At 32.2% G+C, this 9,458-nt stretch overlaps 1 long non-coding RNA gene across 1 annotated transcript; it reads right to left on the bottom strand.

Moving 5' to 3' along the window:
- Positions 1–4,640: 4,640 nt before the first annotated feature.
- On the bottom strand, positions 4,641–5,748 carry LOC120133702. The gene is made up of 4 exons (XR_005517121.1): positions 5,437–5,748; positions 5,223–5,335; positions 4,996–5,146; positions 4,641–4,738 (listed from the first exon to the last, which is right to left on the bottom strand). It is a non-coding gene; the product is annotated as an uncharacterized LOC120133702 (long non-coding RNA).
- Positions 5,749–9,458: the final 3,710 nt, after the last annotated feature.

Here is a 9,458-nt window from a genome sequence, read left to right as displayed (position 1 = left end):
TGATTAAATTGCCTAATGAATCATAGATTTACTTCTGTAGTTACTTTTGTTTGTCAGAAGCAATACTTTATTCACAAAGGCAAGCTTCTTATTTGAAACAAGAACTTTATTTCCTCTTTTACAATTTATGTAAATGTATATATATGGGATGTCACAGATTACTGCCATATTTTGTCACATAACCCGTCTTGCCATATGAATGTATTTAATGCAAGAAGTTACTTGAACTTTGATTGGATTCCAGGCTTACCTGAAAGTCTGGAACACGAGGACTGTTATTATCCAATATCTTGAAAACCTTTTCAGCTGTGATTTTAAGAGTGTTAATGACAAAACTATCACATTATTTGTAAGCCATATACTACAAACAACTGTTGCAGCAGAAATTAGCCACGATAATTTTGACAAGACTATCCAAGATACCGAATAGCAGATATGAACTCATCCATACCGAATACAATTTTATAAGCTTACATTCTTTGTTTAGCTTACATAACAAAAGGAAGTATAACATTAACCATCAAAAGTTTGTACAATGTTCAGACTTACAAAAGATAATAGCTAATGACATACAGGTTTTCACCTGGTCCGTGCTGCAAACTTGCCAACTTCTATTAACGTAGGCCAAAGAAGCCAAAGCCCATTTAATCAAGCTTTAACTGAGGACATACCAGTTTTTATTCTTTTTTCTAATTTCAAGTAAATGTGGTTATTAAAGTGTGGCTTGCTTGAATAGAATAAGCAAGAAATGATGTTAAAAAAGTATATTCCTATTCATTCATACCATGCACTGCTTGTTAATTGGTTTCTTTTTTTTTCTTTTCGCATACTAAGGGGGTTTTTAGATTAATATGGATCTATATGTAATCTAGATATGGAAAATTGATTGGCGAGCTTGTGGCAAATGCCACCTGGACATACTTCCAGGGAGAAAAAACCAAAACTAATTGGATTCCAACAGCAAAGGCAACAAGTGGTGGTAGTGGAGAGCCATGGCGCACATTATATGGTTAAATGTTTTAGGTTCTTGCAGGAAGCATAAACTGAGATTGAACATGTGAGTGGGTGCATATTGTAGTAAAAACTAGGGGCCCTATTTGTCGGATATAATACAAGTTGCAGTCAGCAGTGGCTTAAAATAGTTGAAAACTGATCTTATATGTTCCATATTTGTGTGATGAATCAAACAAGAAGGAAGTTCAGTTCCTGAAAGGTGTTCAACATATTGATATGTGATCTAACATGTGTCTTGAATGATTATCCTACAGACCCCATCCATTATTTCTTTCAGGATAGGATACCTTTATACCTTTCTTCAAATCTTCAAAAGAGGTCTGAGATGACTAGCTGAGAATTTGAATTGTTATGTTATTGGTTATTTAGCATATTTGGTTTCATATATATATAGGAATAACTTACAAGGCATACAGTTCTAGATGCATAATTGATATTATCCCCTAATGCTGGATGCATAACTGAAACTATCGCCTAATGCATAAAATTTAGAAGAGGTGAAGCGACTTTATTTGATATGAGGCCTCTAAAATTCTCTCTAACATATTCTGCAACAACATCTCTAGAACTAACTGAGTATGATTTATCTGGAGGCCTCAACATTAAGAAGTATTTTTTTATATAAAAAAAGAAGGTTGAAGGAAGGATATGCTGCATGTCTAACTAATCAGATGATATTGTACCATCCATTCATAATAATCCTAGAAGATTCTCAAGCTAATCAAAAGTATGATTTGTTCCTTTCTTTTTTCCCTGTTGTCCAATAACACAATTTGTAGTTTAATATAACTTATCATTGAAGAAAGTGCAAAGTAAAACTCTCACTATAATGTGACAAGAAAAAAAGATAATGCCAAATGAGGCAAGCCAATCCTTTTATTCTCATATATATATATATGAAACCAAATATGCTAAATAACCAGTAAAAGAACAATTCAAATTCTCAGCTAGTTGTTATCTCAGACCTATTTTTCAATCCATGCATCAGCACAAGATTCTCCCGAGTAAACTATATTGATGCTGAACATTGGAAATTATTAACATCAGAAATCAAAGTTTAATCTTATGTGCTATGCAAGTCCTCAGCTGGTCAAGTAAGGAATTATTCTTTTGTTTCTTATGATTAACCATGAATGTTTCACCATATTAAGATAGTAAAAAGTTAATAGAATACAAGCTACAGAAGAAAAACAATATGTTCTTAAACTAAGTAGTTATAAAAAAACTTTCTCAACAATCACTTCTAAGGAAACAACGGAAATATAAAGTAGTTTTAAGGCTAAAAATCGGAAATAAGCATATATCTATTTTTTCTCAGCGAAATAAGCATCGAGTGAATCGAATTTTACACATACTAGGATATTTTTGTCATAAGCAACTTAAATATAGTTCAGGGAAATGCTGCAAAAGGTTAATACTACTATTGTGTACCTCATTCTGTCCTTCCCAACAAAAGATGCTCCATCACAGTACCGTACCTTCACTTTGTTCCAGTTGTAGAAATTTGCGGAACACAAGAGGCCCCATTCAAAAATTCAACATAAATACTTGCTCAAAAAGAAAAGGTTAAGATGGGACTATAAGTACAAACCAGGGTTTTCTTCAGCTTTATAGCTTAAAATTCCAGTGAAATTTATTTGCTTCTACATAAATTTTGATGAACCACGTCAAGTAGTCTTGTGAAAGACATAACTTCTAATGGTATTACACCATCCACCTCCTTGAAACAAACCATCCATTCCGGTAAAGTGATTAAAACTAGCTATAAGGAAATCAAACAACTGAAGGTTCTATCTTCTCCCTTTTCCTATCCAAATTCTCGCCGTGTAATTGAACTCAAATTCTTGAGCACAAATTACGACTAACAATTAAAAAGAAAATTAACAAAAACCCAAACATCCAACAAATTCATATAAGAGATGTTAAAAGTAAAAGGCAGAAAAATAGTTTATTTAGCTTAATTAACAACAAAATACAACTTTGGAACTAAATGCATGCTAGAATTAAATTAGCAAATAAGAAGTTTCAAACTTTATTGAAATTCAACATGAGAAAAAAAGACCCAAACCTCAAAAAGTCATTTATTTCCTCTATTTTCTAATAGAAAAGGGAAATCAAAGAAGAAGAATAAAACAACTCTCTCTGTAAAGTTCCAAAGCAAGCTAACGGGGAGAAGCAAGCTAACGGGGAGAAGTAAGCTAACGGGAAGAATGCAACAACTCTCGCCAAATCGAAGAAGATGCAATGTTTTCCTTCGTAGAAACAAGCTAACAGGGAGAATGGTATTTTAGCCAAGAGGGACGGAAATGTTCAAATACCTAAGGGAACTGGGGGACTTCCCAGTAAAACAGGGGAAAAAACTATTGTGGGTATTCAATGTTTACCCTCATTTGGGAATAATAACCATCCAAACGTGGGTAAGTTAAACGGGAAGAGAAAATTCCTCCCATGAATGTTTTAATCCGTGAACCAAACGGGGCCTTAGGGAATTACCCTATCACTTCCCACCTTGCCTACCATACTTCCAACCCATCTCCTTTCCTTTTCAACAATTATAAATTACATATTCAGCCATTCTATTTCGTAATAATTATTCATTTTCTTTTGAAAAAAATTATATTTAATGTTACGTTTTAATAAACATTTATGTTTTCGTTTCGTTTTGATCACCTGTCGTTAAAAAATTAATGATGGTATTGACATGTCACCATAAGGTAATACCACATCATTATTGAAAACTAAAAAAAATTTACCACACTAACAATTTTGTTTATTTTTAATAGTCGATGATCAAAATAAAACCAAAACATAACATTAAATATAATTTAAAAAATAGTTGAGTGACCAAAATGCAACCAATATAATTTTTGGGTGACTAAATACATAACTTACCCTTATTTTTATTTTCTGTGCCTTAACATACAGATTCACTCCTCAACTTTACGATTTTTCATAATTTAATATATGAATTTAGTTTTTTTATCAATTTAATATATAAATTTGGAAAAATGTTAAAATTCATATTTTTAGATCAATTTATTTTTATCATTTTAATCAATTTTAAATTAATGTATGATCCGATTAAATTAAAAATTAAAAAATGTATTTAAATCTAACAATGTTGGTTAATGTAGTTTATGCTAATATGGAATTTTTCTTGAAGATAACCCCTGCCGCTCATTAAGAAAAGTCGGTGTTAGCAACTTAACTATAATAATTAGTTCTGTCTGGACTATTTCAATTATTTTTTGATTAAACGACTATTTAAATTAACTAATAGCTAATATCACTAATTATTTCAAGACATAATGCAACAAAATAACCTTAATATTTGATAGTATTGTTAAATTTATCCGTATTTTTTTAAAACATTTGACCTCTTAACATTTTATTTTGGGTCAAAAAACACTCTCGTTTGATGAAAATCGTTAATCAACTAACAGTCAGCGCATAGAAATAACATGGCAAACTTACCTAACTCGCACACTGACGTAATAATGATGTGGCAAAGGTGATGATGCGGCAAATGCCACGTCTGCAAAATTTAATTTTTTTTAAATAATTATATTAATTTTTAAATAATTTTCAATCAATAAAAAGATGACACATGTCATCATTTCATTGGCTTAAAATATAAAATTGTAAAATTTGCCTTCCAGTATACCATTCTGGCCGTCCGGTTCGGCCGACTTCCGTTTGGGTATTCCACTGTACAACACCATATCTATAAACCAATAGAAACCAAAAGCAATTAATCAGTGCCTCAAAACAACCCAATTTCAATTCAAAAAAAATCCATAAATCAAACAGAAACCAAAATTAATAAATTACCCAAAAAGCTAATGCATTTATCCTAAATTACAAACAAAAAATGAAACAAGTGCTCTTATACTGAAATCAATTAATAGAATCTCGAGAAAATACGAATCAAAACTAGATGCTAAACCCTGTAAAACCACGAAAGAAAAGAGAAAAGGGTACCTGGAAGTTGTCATTGATCAAACTTGTAGAGATCTATCTCAGCAATAATTGGGATGGCGATATGTTGAGATGCACATTTCCTACACAAATAATATGATTCACCGGTTCATCATCAGTAGATCTTTCCATTGGGTCTCAAGAACTTTGGCCTCTGTTGTACAAGAACACACAAATTTTGATGATTAAAAATGAATTTTTTCCCAAAAAAAATGTTGAAGAGAAAAGACCTTTGTTTGCAAATCTGGTTTGGATGTTGTGTACAAAAGCTTCCATTTTCTATTCAACAAGTTAGATTCAAGAGGCTCATTTCCCCTATTCACTCCTCGAGTTTGAGTGCAACCTGATTCATAATAGAAACCCTATTAATGAACAAGCAAGACCAAACGAAGAAGATCACTTGATTTTCATGAAGAAAACAACAAAGGGTCTGCCATAATTAACCTGATCCACACGCTCTCGATCCTCTGGGGTAGCCTCGGTGCCACGATCGAGAGGTGATATGACATAAAAAAAGCTCATCTTTGAGGCCCTTCACATCTCTCTCTTGTGTGAAAAACATAGAAAAGAATGAAACTTTAGTCCTCCGTTTGAGGGACATGGGATTTTGTGATGAGAAAGGGTTGATATTTGTAGTGGGAGTTGTTGATGAAAGAAGGGGGTGAAGAGGGAGGGAGAAAAGACTGGTGGGTTCGTTTGGAGTTTGGAGATGAGGTTTTAGCAGAGTGGTAATGGCAATGTTGATAGTTGGGGAAGAAGAAGATGTGAGTCATTATTGATTCGAGAAAATGAAAGTTTTTAATAGTTCTATTAAACAAGCACCGACTCTCTGATTGATAACAAATAATTAAATATTAATATTAATAATAAATTTAAAAAAAATTATTTTATAAAAAATCTAATGTAACAGTACCACATCATCAAGCATTATGACATCGACAGTTACGTCAGTTTCTTCTTCCATGTGTATATGCTTCGTCAGCATTAGGCGTTGTCTATTAGTTGACTAATTATTTTCATTTAACGAGAGTTTTTTTGACCTAAAATAAAATGTTAATAGATCTAATATTCTAAAAAATTAATATGAATAAATTTGACATCACTGTCAAACACTAAGGTTATTTTATTATATTATGACTTATTTTAAATATAATGATATTGCATAAAGCCATACTGCGGTGCGGTAGGAGAAAAATCTGGAGAGTCTTGTTAGAAAAAACATATTATAAATAAAAAATAAAAAAATATATAAATTAATTTAAATTATCTAAAAATTTCAAAGAATGATTGGTTTCGATAGGACTTCCCCTTTTAATCCAGAAGCTGGGATAAATATTGAAAAAAAATACTAACATAAAACAAAATATAAAATATATTATTCCAGCAGCTTGGCATTATATATTTATATTGGCATAGGTCGACAATGGATTCAAGCTGTATGGTGAATGGGAAAAGTCGTCGGTCGACACCCACACCACACCTTACTAAACAATGAGCCTACCTGCCTTTTATCAAACAGCTGTGTCTTGCCTTTATATTGGAGTCAAAGATATGCATTGTTTGGCAATATCTTAATAAATATACCTATGTACATCTTAACATTTAATTAAAATTATGTTGATGCGATCCATCAGTTATTTCAATAATAAAATAAAATGTTATATTTTCTCAAAAATTTTAAATTCGAATAATTATATCTGTAGAGTATATACATTATCAATTAATTAAAATTTTAATTATATTATAATTATCCTGAACTTTAAAAAATGCATGTGGAAGGATTTTGTGGGCCATGACGCCAAACTCTGCAATTAGGATGTCCTTGGGATGGTGCCTGTATCCGAAAAATTGAGAGAGGGAAGACTACGGTGGTTTGGGCATGTCCTTAGACGACAACCGTCAGATGCGGTCAGGAGGGTAGAGTCGATTACAGTCGACGGTGCCAGAAGGAGAGGACGACTAAGGAGGAAGTGAGTAGACTGCTTAAGATCTGATTTGAAGAATTTAGCCCTTACCGAGGACATGACCTCTGATAGGAAAGTATGGAGACATAAGACCAGGGTAGCCGAGTAGTGTGGGTCACAGCCATAAGGTGTAGCATCTCTGTCTTCTTTTTAATGTCTTTGTAGTAATTTCCATGACTTATACTTTTTATACGTTTCTGACATTGGAATTTATGAAGGCTTAGAACTAGGGTAGCGGAGTAGTGTTGCCTTAGTTTAGGTTTTAACCCATTTGACTTTATTCCTTCTCTTAGCTTGCTATCGATGACTTCTGTGTATCCTTCTCTTCATATTTTCTCTTTTTAAATTTATTCAGGTCTTACGTTTCTGTCTATATGCAGAGATTTTTACGCAGGGATTACTTCCAATTACAGACGCGCATCTGAAGACTACATAAAAAGATTGTTCAACTATGTATTTATTTATTTATTTATACATGCATTATGTTTTATATTTATTTTTAATTTTCTGACTGCCGAAGGTCTTCTACGAAAGCTGCTCTCAACCTGGCATTGGGGGCGGCCTACTACCCTACCTCCCCTTACCTTATTACATATGTGAATATGGTTTTATTGTTGTTGTATACAAATGAAATTGTATTTGTTACCAATATGTACCTTTTACATAGTTTGTTTATAGAGTATGTTTTAGCCAATAATTAGACATTGGAGTGATCATTAAATATATTACTAAATTTTAGGAGTTGGGGGCAACAAAACCCAAATGTTAAAACAGCTGTGGGCTCTTCTAGCCTCGGGCCAAAGCCTATAGGATCCTACAATGAATAATATATATCGATATACGCTATTAATATATTAATAAAATATATTAGTGTCATATATCGGTATATATGATAAAATCTATAAATAATTATTAAATTTTAATAAAATAATTTTTTTATTATTGGACTTTAAAAAGCTACAAGATGGATAGTAGACTTTAAATTTTATTATAAAATAGATACTAACGATTACAAATTATCAAGGAAATGACATAATATGTTAAATTGATCGAAAACATTTAAGGTCATAAGTCATAAATATAAAATAATTATCTCTTAAGCCCAGTCAATGTAGTATAACCACACAATCACAACATACATGCGTCAATCGGACAAACATTTTCTTACAAAATTTTATGAACATTATTATTAATTATAGCTAGTTCTTTATCTTAAAACATTATACGAAGACATACTGATTTTTTAAGTAGCTTACAACCCTTAATAAGTTCTCATCATATGCTTCGGAAGGTTGTATTCAAGAGGAATTATTATTCTCTTATATACTTAAGGTGCTCTTATCATTTTATTTTTAGTGGTATTTTAGTCTCATTTAATCTTTAATTTCACGAGTCTCAAATTTATGTTTATACGATCTACTAATAAGCCCCGCAAATAATTCATCATCTTTATGTATTTAAATTATAACTTAATCCCAAGTTTGAGTGGGATTGAGCTTGGATTGAGCCTAATAGCTGGTAAAAGGGGCATTTTTATGTTGCAATCAAAGTTAGGAGGACCAAGGGGAGAATTATACCTTTTAGAATTTTAAAAGCTGAAATCCTTATTTGGTTGATGATATCACGTCCGGGGCGTCTCTTTTCCCCGCTCTCGTTTGTCTTCTTCCTTCTCATTCATCTCATCTTTCTTCCTCTTTAAGAAGTAAGCAGAGGTTGGAACTTGATAGTCAACAATTATAGTATGGTTCAGCGAAGGTAAAAATCGAAACTAACATCTTTAGAGCTTTCATTTGAGACAAAAGTTCAATTTTTGGTCATGGTGTCCAAATATGGGTTTAGTGGGGGTTTAGAAACCTAAGAGATACCAGCTCGTTTTTTAGAGATTCAATCTTCAAGAAATGTTCTAAACTCTTTTATAAGTTTCCAAACAACATTAATAATCCTTATGCTTGAAATTTTTGTCTAGTGAGAGAAGTTTAAGAAAGCTCCAAAGCTTAGAGAAAGGAGAAGCTAGTGCTTGGTTGGACTTTGAATGTTTCCAACAACTTAGAAATCCAATGTAACTTAGTTCTAACTCAACTCTACCACATGTAGATCACTAGGTGTGTTGTTAGCTTGCATGAGTCGTGAAGCATGTTCATGGTATATTTCAATAATTGGTGCTTTTCAACATGTTTATGGACCTATTATGACCCCCTATCATTAGACATAATACTCTAATAACATTTGAGGACCTTAGTAGGCCGTTTGGATGAGCTAAAGGGAAAATTTTGTGCCTAAAGCATGAAATTTTTGGGTACGTATATCGGTATTGGAATAACAATACCGATATTGTTCTTCAATAGAAACAAGTGGATTTTGGGCTAGAAGTATCGATACTCATACAATGGGTATCGATATTGTAGATAAGATATTGATAATTGCACAGTGGTATTGATACCAAATTCACTTAGTAGATTATAGTAGCCATTTTTGGTATTGATACTCATGTGAGTATCGACA

Source organism: Hibiscus syriacus, unplaced genomic scaffold (assembly GCF_006381635.1).
Source record: "Hibiscus syriacus cultivar Baekdansim isolate YM2019G1 unplaced genomic scaffold, ASM638163v2 tig00001777_pilon, whole genome shotgun sequence".
In the NCBI taxonomy this organism is placed as follows: Eukaryota; Viridiplantae; Streptophyta; class Magnoliopsida; order Malvales; family Malvaceae; genus Hibiscus; species Hibiscus syriacus.
The sequence above is the reverse complement of the archived record's forward strand: the minus strand, read 5'-3'. Positions and strand labels throughout refer to the sequence as shown.